The 16,641-nt window shown below is 46.3% G+C and overlaps 1 protein-coding gene across 2 annotated transcripts in view; it reads left to right on the forward strand.

Annotated features, from left to right (window-relative positions):
- SORCS3 (sortilin related VPS10 domain containing receptor 3) overlaps positions 1-16,641 on the forward strand; it is a 597,794-nt gene that overhangs the window by 1,877 nt on the left and 579,276 nt on the right. The gene's annotated exons all lie outside the window — the stretch shown is intronic.

The following is a 16,641-nucleotide window of genomic DNA, read 5'->3' on the forward strand; positions in this document are numbered from 1 at the left end:
CGGCGAGGGGGCTGCACCGAGTCCACCCAAGCCCCGGCCTTCACGTCACAGAGTCCCCCTCCAAAACCCAGGCAGCTGCCTGGAAAGCTATAGGAGAGGCAGTAAAAAAGTTTAAAGCGTGCAGTGAAATTCAACACCCTTTCCGCACCCCTCACCCTTACGCATGCACAGGCACACCTAAGTCTCTGAGCAAAACACTCGCCTCGGCTGCTGCGTCCCGCATCACAATCGGCCCCCGGAGTGGAGTTGGGACCCGGTGCTTTCAGCGCACCTCTCCACCCCTTTCTCCCCGCTGCCAGGTTCCCCTGAGAGCAGCGGCACCGACAGGTGGCGCCCTTGAGTTTCCACTCCAGCGGCCCGGGCGCTGACGGCCCTGCGTCGGGCTTGGAGCTCGAGCGGCCCCGGGCAGCTGCTGCAACCCACAGAGCGCGCTCGGAGGGGCTCCCGATCCCCGCCGCCCGCCCGGGCCCAGCGCCTTGCGGCCCAGCCAGGAAACGGAGGGGGACGCGCTCTCCGGTGGATGGGGGGCGGCTTCCCGCGATCTACCCCCTCTCCCCTCCTGTCCACGGCCCCCACTTTCAGCCAGTTTGGGAAAAATCCTTTCCGCTTCTCTGGCTCTCCGGATAAAATCAGAACCCGGCGTTGGGCAGAGTCTGGAGGGTGATGAATGTCTGTATAGGCAGCTTTGGGGAACTCATTTGATGGGAAAGCTCCTCCCCTCCCCTTCATGCCTCTCTTTACGGCTGGCATTAAAGATTTCCTGGGAAATTTTCGTCTTATTTTAAAGGGGCTCTAGGGTGTCACAGGGGTGAGAAGGAACAGGAAAGCGGGGAGTCCGCAGAGTGCAGCATGTCCACGCTGCCCAAAACAGGTTTCCTGGTTCTCCATGACACGCGCAGCCCAGCCTGGGTACGGATGCTGGGTTGGAAGGATTTGCGCGGTCCGACTCCCCAGCGGCGCGGTGTCTGGCTTCATCTGCCTCCGGTGAAGACCCCCGTAGCTTCGGAGTGTGCAACTCTGGGCATAGGGGGTGGGCACAGCAGGCCTTGTCAGGGCTGGGTGATTGAAGACTTGGAAATCTCCAGAGGGAGAGGGGGAGAGGGGGAGAGAGAGGTAATTCTCTGACGGCAGGGAGTGTGACTCTCAACTTCATTTTAGTTTGATAATGAGGAAGTGTGTGTGTGTGTGTGTGTGTGTGTGTGTGTTCGTTCATGTTCACACTCAGTGAGGAGGATGAACAGGATGTGTGGAAGTAAATGTATCTCTGGGAGAAGGAGGAGGTGCTGTCCTCACATTATCTATGACTATATTACTGCCACATTTGGACGGTATAAATTCACAATGCCTAAAGCGTTTCTTATGTCTCTGCTTTTACTTGAAGGATCGTTTTTTTGTGTGTGTGGACTTGTCTCCTGAAGATGGAATTTGAGAACGGCCACACTTTTTTTGCAAATGGTAGTTACATCTGCCTGTCTTCAATGCTGTTGTGCAGCAGAGGAAGTGAGGGGGCAAGTCTAGCCCTGTGCCCCCTGGGCAAATGGCTCATAGTTGAACGAGGGGCAGAAGCACCTGGGGAATGGACCAGTTGGCCTTGGAGCCCTTAGTGACAGCAATGAGATTCAGGCAGTCCACAAAGAGCCCACGGGATGCTTGTTGGTTGTGTTCTTGGCCAGTCTTAACTGTCCAAGAAAGGACGAGGCAACACACGTGGGTGCAGGGACCCCATCCTGTCCTTTCTTTCTAGTGGAGAGGGGGACTGCCTCTTTAGCTCCTGGGCTGGACCTGCCTCTTCTGACCATGCTGTGTAGGCAGTATTAGTGAGAAAGGCTTCACTGAGTATCAGATCTGTGCTGCTCTGAGGGAAGAGGGGAAGTATGTTAACATGGCCCTCTCTTTGAGAGACTCTAAGGAAACAAGCCCTCTAAGAGAAACTGGGAAACTAGCTTCTGCAACATTACCAGGCTGGTTTCTTCAACTACCCCCCCCACCCCCATTCCTGAAGGCAATAAAAGAAGATGCTCTACATAAAAGCCAGGGTGAGGGATGAGTGGGATGATGGAAGTTTCTGGAAGCGTCCTTCATCATTGGTTTCAAAGTGGAGGGAGATATCCTAGCACCAGGCTCTTTTGACGTGAAAAGAGAGTTCCATCTTGCCTCTGACACCCGAAGTATTAAACACATCCTTTTCTGGGAAGACCAGCAGTTTAAGTGTGAACTGGGGTTTCTACTCTCCTTGCAAGTGCCTTTGGTGGACCTCATTACTTGATATGAATTCCCTTTTGGGGAGGGTTTTCAGTCACCCCATGTAACTGAGATCAAACTCCAGTCTGACACTTGGCAGGATGTCAGGCAGGCATAACTGGACATGCTCCACTCCATTTGTCCAGGTGTGCCCAGGGACTCGGGGGCAGAGGAGGTCCCTGTCCAGGGCTTGGGTCATGTGTCCACTTTGGTTCAAGGACTGTGCTCAGTTGGCTTGGGGGACAAAGGAGGAAGTGCCCAGCAGGCTTAAGCTAGAAGGTGTCAAGAAGGGCTGGAGTCTGGGTCTCCCTCTGACCCTTACTACCCTGCCAGGTGTTCCTAGCGAGAGGCGAGTGGACTTGGACTTGGAGCCTCCACACTGGAGGGACATTTGCCACCCTATCTCCGGCAGTCTCCAGCTGGATTCCTGGTGATTAATGGCTAAGACAGTGTGTCACAAACACCCGGAGGGAGCTCCGTCCCCGCAGCTTGCAGGGAAACAGAAAAACACATCATTCTGCCCTTCTCCTTCAGATGCAGGAAGGTGCCTCCTGCTTGCTCATTGGATTGGCAAAAGGCTCTGGAGACTGGAAGGTTGTAAAGGCGACAGTTCGCTTCTCTGTGCCCCCTCCTCTTTGGAGTAACCCCGCATGGGGATCCCCCGTGCGTGTTGCCAAGGTGGGAACCTTGCATTCTCCCTTGGATGACCCCCATTCCTTTCCAGCAGCTCACTGGCAGTGGCAGCGACTTGGAGTCTGCTGCCCCTGCAGCGTGTCTGGTTGAAATGACTTGTCAGAGAGTTTTCAGTTAATGTGCCCAACACTGCACATTGGTGCAGAAGCAGGGGTGTCGAGAAGCAGGGGATGCTGGTAACTCCAGGTGCCTCCAGATAACCCATCCCTGAGCCCGTGAGGAGGTGGAACACACAGATGTTTTCCAGGCGGGATTTCATACCTTTAACTAATTCAGCTGGACTGTGTTCTAAAATATTTACTCCTAATGTGCAAAATAGTGACAGCTTTGATCAGATTAATTGTATTTCACTCACTGGAGCAGCTAATTGTGGCTCTCAAACAGATTTTTCAAATAGCTTTTGGCTGGATTGTCTCGCCTTCATCGTCCCTGCTCACGAACCTTGTGTCACAATATCTTAATGCATTTTGCCTTCTCAGAGGCTTAATAAAGAAGCCTGCCACAGAAGCTGTTCCTCAGGGGGTTGCCAAAAAGAATCTGTTTTTAATTAATATTACAAGGGGAACCTCTCCTTTGAGCTGGAGCTGGGAAGTGCTGTGGGACATCACAGCCCTAATTGCTCCTGGTCATTGTCCGCCTGGGGTTGGGGGTGGGGTGGAGAGAGGAGGGGGCTGGACACAGGCTGTTTGTCTCTATTTGTCTGCTCTGCGTTTCCTCTGATGGCTGGGTTACAGGGTGTGATTTGCTTCTCAGATCCTGCGGTGATTTCCAAGGTGAGCAGAATTTGCAAACTCCTTAATTGGGAGGCCTGATTTAATGATTGCAGAAATGCAGTGGTTGGAACTTGCTTTGTAGTTGGCAGAGAAGTGCTGGGAAGTGGCTTCTCCAATTGTGTTGGATTTAAGAGAAGCAGCCGTGGGGGTGGGGGTGGGGGTGGGGGGGTAGTGGAGGGTTGTAGCTCCAGTGGCAAGAAGGCTCAGGGCAGAAGGGAGAACTGCTTTTTCCTTGGCCTGTGTAAATCTGTTATTGTCACTGGGGAATTTTGGAACTGGATGATATGTGGGCTCTGATTCATCCCATAAGGAGCAGAGGGGGTGCAACAACCCCAGACAGGCTGAGATAGGAAGATACCTCTGAAGGCCGGGTTTATCCAAGGCTAGATGCACCTGAGGCCTGCTGGCTTGACTCACCTGTTGATTTCCTGCTTTCTTTGGCCTCTTGGCAGGCTTGAGACACTTTTCTTATAGAGGGAAAATGTCGAAGGATGATTTTTCAGAGAGTTTGGGAGGAAAGCGATCTAATGAAGTTGGAGGCAGAGAAGAGAGAGTGTAGTGTCAGCGGGCCACCTTGGGTAAGTGGAATGGACACTGGGGGATGGGTGGAAGTTGGAAACCATCCTTACCCCCAGGTATGGGGAGTGACCGAGAGAAGGGTCTGGATGGTGCTGTGGTTTTGCTGGCAGTGAGTGGAGATGGGAGAGCTCCGTCTCACATGCAGGAGGGACTCAGCGGTGTTTGACCAAGTGGGTGAAGGGTGACAGCCTCAAGTCTTATTGAGCAGAAGCTGTGAAGGAATTAGAAGTCCTTGTCCTTTGGGATATCAGTGATTTCTTTCCCAGGTTTTTCAAACTTGACAGCGATGATAACCAGCGGTATTTCATCCAGTATGTCTACGTTCTGGCTCAAATGCCTTCACCTGCTTGCATTCAGATCCAGAGTCCTTTAACCTGGCATTTGGGGCCCTTCACTGTGTATATCCTGGCTCTACTTTTCCACTTCTCTGTTCCCTGATGGATTCCTTCACTCTAGCCAAGGGAGCCCTTTCATTGCCCCAAGCCCCTTCTCAACTCTGAGCCTTTGCTCTTGAGGTCTTCTCCACTTATGGTACCCTTCTTCCTCTGTTGAAATGCACCTGTTATTTACAGCTCTGCTCAAGATTCAAATGCAGTGACTTTCCTTGAAAACATTTGTTTCCCTTTTTCCTAATTGTTTATAGAATGTCAAAGACTGCATCACACATTTGATCACGGGTTTAGTACTCATTTATTTTAATCTTGTATGGTTTTGTAAGTGTTTTCAAGGTAAGAGATGAAGGAGGAAATAATTACAACAGCACCTCCCCCACCCCTCAGCGGGAATGTTGTTTTTCTTCTTGTGTCGTGTGGCATACAGTGCTTGTCACACAGCTCAGTACATACTTACTTAACTTACACCCAGAGCTGGAAGGCGCCTTAGCTGTGTGGGGAGGACGGGCTGACACTCTTAATAGCACTGAGTTAATATAGCTGCTTTATTACTTCATATGTGACTTTTGACACCAGATTTGGAGGCATCTCTACCCCACTTAGTAAGAAGATGGAGATAGGAGCTAGGCAACAACCTGGCTTCTTCCTTTTGGACTTCAGAGATCAGATGGACTCACGGAAGGTAGTCGACCGCTTGCTGTGTGTTTCCTGTGTGTGTGGCAGTGTTCTGGGCACCGTGGGATTGGTAGGGGTGGGATGGAGGGAGAGCCAAATATGGATAAGACAGCATTTGCCTCAAGGTCCTTCCAACATGCTTTGGATATGAGACTGCTGTTCTGTAAAGTTAAATAACACATGACAGCAAGATAGAAGCCATGGGGATGATACGTGGTTAATCGTTAAGCAGTTTCAGGCTGTGAGCTCAGGGGAGAGAGGGTCACTTGAGAGATACTACGGCATTGAGACTCATAGGATGTCAGGGCAGGAAGGGCATGTGGCAACTGTTTTCATCGTATCGCTCAGCATAGAGATGAGGGATGTGAGGCTCAGACAGAAACGTGGCATCCTATGATCTGGACTCTCTCCTGTTCCTTTTCTCTGTGGAGCCGTCCCCTACTCATTCCCAGGTTTCTCCTTGGGTTTACAGACCATTTTGTGTCCAAGAGGATTATGCATTTTCACTCAGGGGAGGTAGGATGCTGCCCATTTTATAGGTAGGACAGACTGAGGCCTAGGATGAATATACACGAGGCTAACTAAAGAGGCTCCTCTGGTTCCCTGGCTGTGTTCTACATCCACCCTGCCCACCCAGTGAGGTATCTGCAGACGATAAATACCAACCTCCTCAATGTTGGACAATCTGTGTCTTACTAACCGTTGTTAATGGGGGCCTCTTGTGAGTCACCTCATTATTCGAGTTAGTGAATCAGGCCTGGTTGCATCACCAGGAACATTTTGCTCATTTATTTTGATCAGTGTAGTTTGGGTTTAATTATTTATGGAAATGCTTTTCTTTATAGTACGCTAATAAATGTGTTGTAGTAAATTTGGAAAAAGTAATGGAGTCTAAGAACTTCAGGATTGCACAGACAGCTTTCTGCTATTAACTCCTTGCTGGGGAGTGGAGGAAAGCATCCCTAGTGGGTTGAGATGAGAGGGCCCTGGAGCAAAGTGGGGCCAGCCATACAGGACGGTTGGCCAGTAAAACTGCCCGCTGCTAAGTAGGGGCCTGTCACTTGGCACACACCGGGACCTAGTTTAGGGGAAAACCTGGAAATAGAGCCATATAGGGAAATCAAGGATCCTGTTAGGGTGTGGATTATGGGATTGTTTGGTCTGGGTGTGAATTCATGCTTGTGGAGTGTATCCATCCTGAACATAGTCTTCTTCAGAGATTATTGGGGACAGCCGTATAGTAAATAGTTAGGAGCATGGGTTCTGGAACCGGGTGCCTGGCTTTAAATCGTGCCTCTGTCCTTAATAGCCTTGCGACCTTGGACAAGTTGTTATACTTTCTTCGCTATTTGTACATTTATTAGAAGAGAGTGGTGAAAATAGTACCGTTCACACTGGGCTGCTGTAAGGATTAATGAGATAACGTACGTGGCAAAGTGCTTAAAAGAAGTGCTGGACCTGTGGCAAGCCCTGCGGATACCTTAGTTGCTTTAGTTGTTATTTTTATATTGGAAAGGGCTTTCCCTTCGCTTTCAGATGGAAACATTGAAGCAGAGGAAGGACGTACTTGCTCCAAGTTTTCCAATGAGCTAATGGCAAAAGCTTTGGCCAGAACCCTCAGGGAGATGCTCCTGTCAGGCACCTCCTATCCTTGGCCAGATGAGCCTTTGCGATATCTCTCTTCTGTGTTGTGCTGAGACAGTGAAAAAGACAGGAGGGAATGACTGGGGACCTTGAAATTCCTACTCAGAATTTGTAATAGAAGTGGTTAGAATCAGATAGTTAGAACCAGGTTAAAGATTACACTAATTAACAGCTTTTATGTGGGACATTTTTTGGGGGGGATTCCATTGAAGCCTTAAGGAAGGCATCCAGCAAGGTAGAGAATAGCTTCTCTTGGCTTGGGCACCCATAATTATGCTTCACAGCTAATCTCGGAAGACTTCTTGAAGGAAGTGAGTTAGTGGAATGTGTCATTCAGGGAAGTAGGAGAACAGTGGGATGCTGGGGCTGGGCGGCAAGTGGAACCTGTAATGTAGTGCCGAAGACTTTTCTACATGGAAGCCATGGGATGGACATTGAGGTTCCAGCTGTGCTTCTCCTCTTGATCTCCCAGCTCTCTCTGCTTCGTGCCTAGTGTAAAATGGGAATATCCATGACTAGAACTTTCTGCAGAATATCCGCAGCCTCTTTCCAAGAATTATCACCCTGGCCAAACCCACTATTAATTTTGTAGTGATTTATCCTCATCGAGATACAGGCTTGTATTCCTTTTTTGCTTGCACCCTCTGCACCAAGAGTGGAACCTGAGATCCCTACACAGACACTAGAGGGAGTGTTGCCCTGGGAAAGAAGTGAAAATAAATAGGATGAAATAATAAAAAAAAATGCTGCACAAGGAATCGTTCCAAAGGAGAGAGGAGGAGAAACAGCACCCTGCAGGTGAATTGTGTGTGGGGATGTTTGGTGACCCCTAGATGGATATTGATTGGCAGCAGGGCACTTCAGTCCTGGGGGAGTGGGGGGCAGGGAGGTTGATCAGCCTCTTCCTGCAGAAAAAGGAAATGGGTGTTTTGTTCAAATACATTACATCCGTTCTGCAGTCCATTCAACCCATTAATGACCCAGCTAAGACTCTAGAAGTAAAAATCAGCAGGAAGTGATACTTAGGCTTGGTTGCCCTATCTCTTTTGCATTTTCTGCCTTTGTGTCCCTTCACTTCCTGTGCATGGTGCATGGTCAGTAGAAGCTTACTGAGTTGAATGTAATAAACACTTTCTTAAATACTTAGAACTGCCTGGGTAAAGAATGAGTGTCTTGGGGCTGAGGGAAGGCCTCTTCTTGTTGCCCCTGGGCCTAGGCTCACCCCTGAACATCTCTGTTCCCTCTCACTGGTGCTGAGATCCCACATGCCTGATTCAGGGCTTTCCAAGTCTTTTTGGCATCTATGGTGAGGTATGCAGTTTCTCTTCCAGATGGTTAGAGTCAGGTTAAAGATTACACTGCTGCATCAGAAATGAACTTTTTCTTCTTAAAATCTGTTCTCAGTGGGAGATGGGGAACAATTACTGAATTGAACATTTTTTTTCAGGGCTAGAAAAGTTGCTCAAGCTGCCATATCTGAATGTGATTACATGTAGTGGAGGAATTTGCTACAATAAGAGTTTCGAGACCATAAAACTGGGGATGCAGAGAAATTTGTTTTCCAGGGTGGTGGTAGGTAGAGGAAGCTATTTTTAGAGGCAAAAGAGTTGCTCATATCACTGTGCTGCTGTCAGTGTTACTCATACTTGAAAGTGAAGTTTTGACTGGAAGGTTTCTCAAAACTCTGAAATGTCTATTGGGTTATGAGAAGATGCCCAAGCAGCAGCGACTTTGAACGGACGTCTGAGCCTCAGTTTCACTGGCTGTAAAAGTGGGATAATAGTGAACCTACAGGTTGTTGGTAATCTTAGAGACGGCGTGGGTCTAAAGTATGCTATAGTATAAAGGGTCTAGCATTGAAGGCTATCATGTTGGTTAAGAATGTTATTATTCGCCTAGGCAGGAAATGGGGTAGGTTGAGTATCTGTCCAGTTAGGCAGATCTGTTGGTTCTCTGCCCATATCCCCTTGGCACTTGTTGTTTCTCTGCATGCTGGCCTGACTTAGTGTGTTAGTCTGGGCTCTCTAGAGAAAGAGAAGCAATAGGATATATACATCCGGTATATATCCAGTATGTGTGTGTGCATACACACACCCCTCATTGTAAATCTCTTTGTGTGTATATAAGTATATGTACATACATACATGTATATGTATATGTATACATACCTACCTGCATATATATGTATATGTATACATATGTACATACATATATGTATACGTATGTGTGTATGTGCATGTGAATGTACGTGCATGTATGTCTATATCTACGTATGTGTATGTATATGTACATATGTATGTGTGTCTATGTGTATATGTATGTGTATCTAAAGGAAGTTATTATGAGGAATAGACAGACACTATAAATGGGGCTGAGAAGTCTTAAATCTGTAGTTGTGAAGCTGGAGACCCAGCTGTAGTTCCAGTCTGAGTCTGAGGGCAAGAGAAGACCAGTGTCCCAGCTTGAAGATAGTCAGGCAAAGAGAAAGAATTATTTCTCACTCAGCCTTTTTGTTCTAATCCGCCCTTCCTGGCTTGGATGAGGGCACTCACACTGGGAGGACAATGTGCTTTACTCAGTCCACTGATTCAAATATTAATCTCATCCAGAAACATCCTCGCAGACATACACAGAGTAATGTTTGACCAAATATCTGGGTACCCTGTGGCCCAGTCAAATTGACACATAAAATTAACCATCACACAAGCCAGGAATTTCCCTCCTACTCTTTTAAAAGCCTGTTCTGGGGCCTCCCATGGTCCATATTGGGTGTGGGGAGGGGGATGAAGTCACTGCCCCCACTTCTGAGAGGTCCTCCTTGGAGTTGGCACCTTCCAAAAGAAAGGATCCCACTCCAGGTTTATACTGAGTAGCAGGAACATGGTGCTGGGGATTTGAGAAGGGGACACACACCTCCAAATTAGTGTTCACTGTCATTTCTCAAGGCTAAGCAGCCCCACCTCACTTAGGACCTGTGGTTGTTCTTCATAATACATAAAACAGAGGCTCCCTAAAATTTTGACCTCTACCTGCTGGCAGATGATGTCCTACCTGGGAGTGGGTGCAATTCCTCTTTTTCTTAGACTTTGTCAGGATTTGGGTAGGGAGCAGTTAGCTTCCCATTAGTATCTTTCTTTCTAAGATCTCATCAGTGAGAAGCATCATAATAGGATGGGAAGAATATTGGCCTGGGAGCTGAGATCTGTGGATTTGGGTTTCTGACTCATGTACAGTAACTGCTTTTAGCTGGCCACCTTTCATGTAAGGGGATGAAAACTCTTCAGTATATGTCTATGAATGAGAGTTGTTGTTTTTTAATGGGTACATTAGTAAGGAGAGTGTCTAAGATACTGGTAAAAATACTGAAAAACGCTTCTTTCAAGCATGCATAAATTTGGTCTTCCCCAAGCAGAGGTGCATTCATTTGTTCATTCATTTTTTCATTCATTTCTTTGCTTAGTGTGATGCTCCTTAAGTTATTGAATATTCTTGGATTCAATTTCTTTATCTATAGAATGGATGAGCTGCATAAATTGATACAGGCCCATCTCAGCATAAACTAGATGTGATACTAGGTCAGTCATTTCCTTATGTGTGAAATGGGGACAATCCCATTGGCTCCCTTTATGTCACAGTTAAGTAAGGACATAACGCACCTGGAAGCATTTTAAAAAGAATGGTTCTCAAAGCAATGTGAACAGGGGAGGTATGAACTCATGGTGTTAGTTTACCTTACCTCTCCTTTTATGCTTTAAGTGGCTGGAGGTCCTTCCACAATAGATTTGAGACCATGTCCAACAGCCGCCTTGTTTTGCCTTCGCCCAGCACAAACGAAACCCTTCCATTAGCACACATACCATGGCGTTAAAAACCTCATGCTTCTTATTCCAGGCACGATGTACAATTTATTTCAAGTCACATCTGATATAATAAAATTCTCAGATGGGAGTGTAATTTGGGAGTTTAAAAAAACATTTGTTCCAGGACTTGACCTGTATTGATTGCCTGGCCTCATTCTTTTCAGATAATATGAAGTATTTGGGGAGCATCTGCTATACTGCCTAGTGGTGCAGACTGGACACCCCCAAAGTGTATAGTCTTGTGTGTGGGAAACACACATTAGGAAAATGTTAGGAACAGAGAACAACGGAAGGTGCTTGGGAAATACATTGGATGTAACCTAGAGCACAGTGAATGAAACTAAGAAAATGTTCAGAATATTACGCTTGTTTTTATTATCTACAACAAAGTAGTATGGTTGACAATACTCATGACTAAATCTGTGTGACATGATAAGAAGTAAAGATTGGGTAGATTATTTTATGCTGTGACAGTTGCTCAGAATTCTGCCAGAGTAGTTTGGGCTGTAACCTTCTTGTACTGCTCTTTGGGTTTTTTTCTTGAGTTTCTAATTGTTTTATCATCCTCACAGAGAGAAGAAACATCTGTTTCTTCATCATTGTGCCAAGATACTCCAGCTTCTTAACTGTATTATTGGATATTCTTATTTGTACTGATTTCTTTCTAGGTCTGTCTTCCTGTTCTTATCTTACTATTTCTACATATTCTACTCCTGGGTTTGTACTTCTGGGTTTTTTGGGGGATGGGGAGTGGCTCCATTCCTCTTTTTTGGGATGATTTTCATTTTTCTGTGGTATATCCTCCAGTTTTTTTTGTAGAGAGGGCATGAGAATGTCCTGGATTATTTCTGTGTCCTGACATAAATATTGATATATTGCTTTTAATTCTCAAGAAATCCTGGCTTGGATGATAAATTATATGGTCTAAAATTATGATAAATTTATGTCTAAAATTTATTTGCCTTTTGCATTGGCTTGTGGTTCATCTGGACATGGAAATCTAGGGTCAAAAAAATTTCCGTTGGGTCTTGAAGTACTTAGCGTACTTGCTCGTTTTGCATCTTTGCTATTTGGGGATTATATGTATCCCTCTCCTACTCAGGACTAATGAGAGTAAGGGAAGGAGGTGTCTAGCATGGGCCACCTTGGCTTTGCTCAGGTCACTGATGTACAACCCTTTAAGGAGACCTGATGCATTACAACCAGATTTATACAAAATCAGCAGCATGGTGTGAGGGATTAAACTCTACAGAACAGTTTGCCATAGATGCTTATTATCTGAATACTTTTAATATAAAACTCAGCCAAAAAAAGAGTAGTTTTAGCTATTTGTCATTTTAAAAAATGTAAGATAGCTTTTGAAAACGTCATCAATATTCAACAAATATTTTTGGAGTACCTGCTAGATGCCAGGCCCTGCTGGGCTCTGAGTATATAATGGTGATCAGTGCTCTGAAAGAGAGGTTCATGACATTATCAAAGATTACACTAGGCACATTTAACTTGGAGAGGGCAGAGAGGCAGAAGCAGATGAGCTGAGATCTCAAATATGCACAGGGTTAATTAGGTGAAGAGGAGAGGGCAGAGTGTTCTGGGCACATAGCTTCTGAGACATGAGGGAAGAAAGTATCTGAAAGGGACAGAGAGAAGGACAGAGAGAAGAGGGTTTGTGGGCTGGAGGCTGGCAAGAGATAAAGTTGGACAGGCAGGGATGGGTAGGGCCTTATGGATCCAGGGGGAGGAGTTTATTCTCCATCTTAAGAGCAAAGGAGTAAGCCATTGGGAGGGTTTAAAGTAGGAGAGTCATTTAATTAAATGTGCATTAAACAAAACCACTCTGATCACCCTATGGGTTAGATGGGGGAAAGGAGACCAGACTGTCGCTGTAGCTAGAGAGAGTGATGGCTTGGGTGGTGGCAGTGGAGGTGGGTGAGGAGAAGCCAGCTGAAGAAGTACTTAGCAGGTGTAGTTGACTGTATTGTTGGTTTCTCTGTATAATTCCTCGCCCCTCTCTATAACCCCTTTTGTACTGGGCCCTGGTAGTACCCTTTCTCTGGGGGTGGGGCATTTCTTCTCCACCTCCTATCTTTGGGTTTGGCCTTGTGACGCACTTTGGTCAATAGAAGAAGTGCCAGTTCTAAGCTTAGTTAGCAAGAGGCATCAAGTATCCACCTGCTTTCTTGTGCCTCTGCATGAGGAAACATGCCCAGGCCAACTTGCTGGTCCTGGGAGAGAGGACAGGTCATGTGCAGCCAAGCCTAGCCTACACCAGCCTGGCCCAGCCAAGAGCAGCCCTGCCCAGCTGAGCGCAGTTGAGTCAGCCAACCTCCAGCTGCCCTATATATTTATGAGCATAAATGATTCTTGTGAGAATAAGTGGTTGAGATTTGAGTGGTTTGTTCCCCAGCATTTTTGCAGCAGAAGTTAACTGATACAGCAGGTAAAGTCAACAGAACTTGATAGATTGGGTGTAACAAATTTGTGGGAACATAACTAGAGTATAAAGGGAGGCTCACCTGTATTTCAAGGTCATTAGCCTCATACATGCTCAGGGCTATACTTAGGTGTGTCTGTGGTGGTTTCCTGTCCCTCACCTCTCTTTGTAATTCATGGCTTTTCCCGGAACCCAGTGAGGTAGGTCAGAATTCATGGTCCAAAAGAATTAATCTTCCCCCTTTTGTTCCTTCTCACTCTTTCCAGCAGCCTGCTCAGATTGCAGCAGAGTGTTGGGGCCGAGCAGTTCTCAGGTCCCTCAGTGGGGGGGGGGGGGCCTTCAAGCCCTAACACTCAGTGCATCCTTGTTAGTTGAAGTCCGTTTCTGCTCTAGCTGTGACGATGGGATTTCACTGCAAGTGGGGAGACATGCGGGGCCAGGGATTTTTCTGGTCTTGACTGATTATTTAAAATATATTAGTTCTGATAAAATATTTAGCTTTTAAACAACAAATTTAATATAGGGAATTGTGTTTTATTTATTAATTGCAGTTGGAGGGAGATTGGTAGGAGTTGCGCTGAAGTGCACTGTTGTGATTTTGCAAAGTATAGTAATTACTGTAATATTTTGTTGAATTATTAATATCTACTATGCCTGCAGGAACATAAGCTTTTGCAGTCAAATTCATTTCAAGATTGCCTTTTGCCCCTCTGGTTCTGTTTTGTGTTTTCTTCTCTTTCGTGTGCACTTATGAATTTTTTAAGAAATGGAGTTGGAGGGGCAGGGTTGATTATATGGTGTGAAACACCATTGTCACACCCTGTAACTGAACATAGGTGGGCAGGAGAGAAAATCTGTGGTTCCTTGATGGTCTCTTGTCTCAGCCAAGAGACTGTTGCGGTACCAGACTGAGGGATGCTGAAAAGGGGCGTGTTTGGGAAGAAAGGACTCATCAATGTGCCTCTTCAGGAGCTGAGATGAGGAGAGAAAATGGTGGGGAGGCCATGTGTGTGCACATCTCCGAGCACACAGCACTGATCTTTCCAGTAGGTGGAGTTGACAGGTATTTGGGTGCATGTGTTGAAATGACACTAGCGTCCCTTAGTAATTGTTCTCGGCAACCATTGCTTAGTGTCTGTTGTGTCCTCAGATAAGATCATTGTGGATGATGATGGTAATGATGATGATGCTGATGATAGCTTAGGTGTGTGGATGGGCTCATGCTGTGGTAGGACTCCAGATCCATGCTCAAAGCACATGTAGGAGTATCCTTTTGGTTGTGATTAAATGGACATTGGAAGACCAGCCTTCATACCACCATCTACCAGCTTTATGAAATGGCCCGAGTCAGTCCATAACTGAGACTCAAGTTTCCTTATCTGTTTCATGGTTGCAGGAATCAGAATGCAATCATATATTTGAAAGGGTGTTATAAACTATACATTTCTAAACATATTTAGGGGAATGCCTTTGCTATTAAATCATAGGCGAAGTCGCTTGTACTCATGGTGTGATTTTTTTGAGGGGAAGCAGGAAGTATTCTCTGCCTGATTTTTGTTTTTACTTTTGCTAGAAACTTCACAATTCAAGAGTTATCCCTTTGGGTTAAACATTATCCTCTCCAAGATCCTCTTAAAGTATCAATAATGGAGAGACGGTATTTGGAGCTGGAAAGAACAAATAATGATCTAACTAGGTCCTTTTTCAGATGTGGAAAAGTGTGGCCAGGTGAGGTTGTGGCATGATCAAATTCACCAAGATGGTGGCAGCACCCACACCATTGTCCATGTCCCTGACTCCTAGTCCAGTGCTCTTCCTGCAACACCCTGAGGCTCCTCCGTTTCCATTAAGTTCTCAATACAGTCTAAGGCTTTCTCTCCCAGAAGAGAGCCTTGGGCAGAATGAATACATTTGGTGACTTTGGAGAGACATAGGGGAGGGGATGTTCTGGGCGGCATAGTTGTGCTTGGGTCAGTCAGGTGGACCTCACTCCTCCTCTGACTGGCTCTGTCACATTGGGTGGGTTACTTTTCTGAAACCCAGCTCTCTCCTTTATAAACTGGGGTTATAATCCCTATTTTACATGGCTGTTGTGAGGATTTAGTGAACTTGAAAGGTTTGGCAAGGTTCCCACCCTGCCAGTGAAGGGTACTGGAAAGTGATTTGTAGATGGTAAGCGGTCGTGAAGACAAGCGTGGTTTGTTTATCTCATAGTAGGTCTCCTCCTGAGACCCATTTTTCCTACTCTGAGGGTGTGTGTGAAGGGCAGACAGAGGGAAGTTGCACCATCCAACACCACCATTTCCCTTCTCCGGGGTGGGGGAGGAGGGGCCCGTAAGGTGTCCACGGGAGGAAAGCCCTGCCACGTCCAGAGGGATGAGCCAAGATTACCAATGGCCCTCCCTTTCTCTTTAATCTCAGCACAGATCCAGCCCCTATTTAAATGTCCCTCCAAAAGGGTGTGGATGACAAGAGGTGAGAATGAGCGTCTTTGAAGAACAGCAGGTGACTCTGAAGAGGCTGCAAAAGTGCTTGCATACCCATACTGCTCAGTTCTGTGTTCTTATGGGGCTCCTGTTCTGGGTTTAAGTTACCAGTGTGGTTTCTGGGAAACGAGCTTCAGGTGTGTGTGTGTGTGTGTGTGTGTGTGTGTGTGTGTGTGTGTGTGTGTGTGTGTGTGTTTAACTGAGAGTTTATCTTGCTTTTAACAGGTCCACCCTGAATCCCTTGTGAACTGGGTGGGACCCACTGCTTCTTGTGAATTTATGGCAAATAAGGCAGGGCTTTAGCAATTGGCGAGAGGATGAAATTTTCTGAGACAGAAGGACACCCGAAACACCCCAGAGTCTGTGTCAACTCTCAGGCCTGGGGCTGGGCTAGTGTTTGCCTCAAAGTGAAGTAAAGAAAAGAAAGGGACCAGGGAAGTGTGTTCAGTTCCCCTTTCTGGTTCTTTGCCTCCTCTCTGCCGAGCACCCTCTACTGTCTTCCTTCTCCCCGCCCTGGGAAAATGTTCTAACATCAGTCCTGTAGTGCTTCAGTTCCCTTTCCTGAGGCCTTTGCATTTTATTGCCTACCCCCCCCCCCCCACAACCCCGCCAGCTTTACTGAGGTATAATTGAAGAATACAAATTGCATATATTTAATGTGTACAATGTGATGTTTTGACACATGTATACATTGTGGAATGATTACCACAATCAAGCCAGCATATCACCTCATAGAGTTACCATATTTTTTTCTTTCTTTTTCTTTTTTTGGTGGAGAGAACATTTAAGATCTATTCTCTTAGCAGATTTCGAGTATGTAATATAGTATCATTAACTACAGTCACACTGATGGGCATTAGATAT

This window comes from Felis catus, chromosome D2 (genome assembly GCF_018350175.1).
Source record: "Felis catus isolate Fca126 chromosome D2, F.catus_Fca126_mat1.0, whole genome shotgun sequence".
NCBI classification, from domain to species: Eukaryota; Metazoa; Chordata; class Mammalia; order Carnivora; family Felidae; genus Felis; species Felis catus.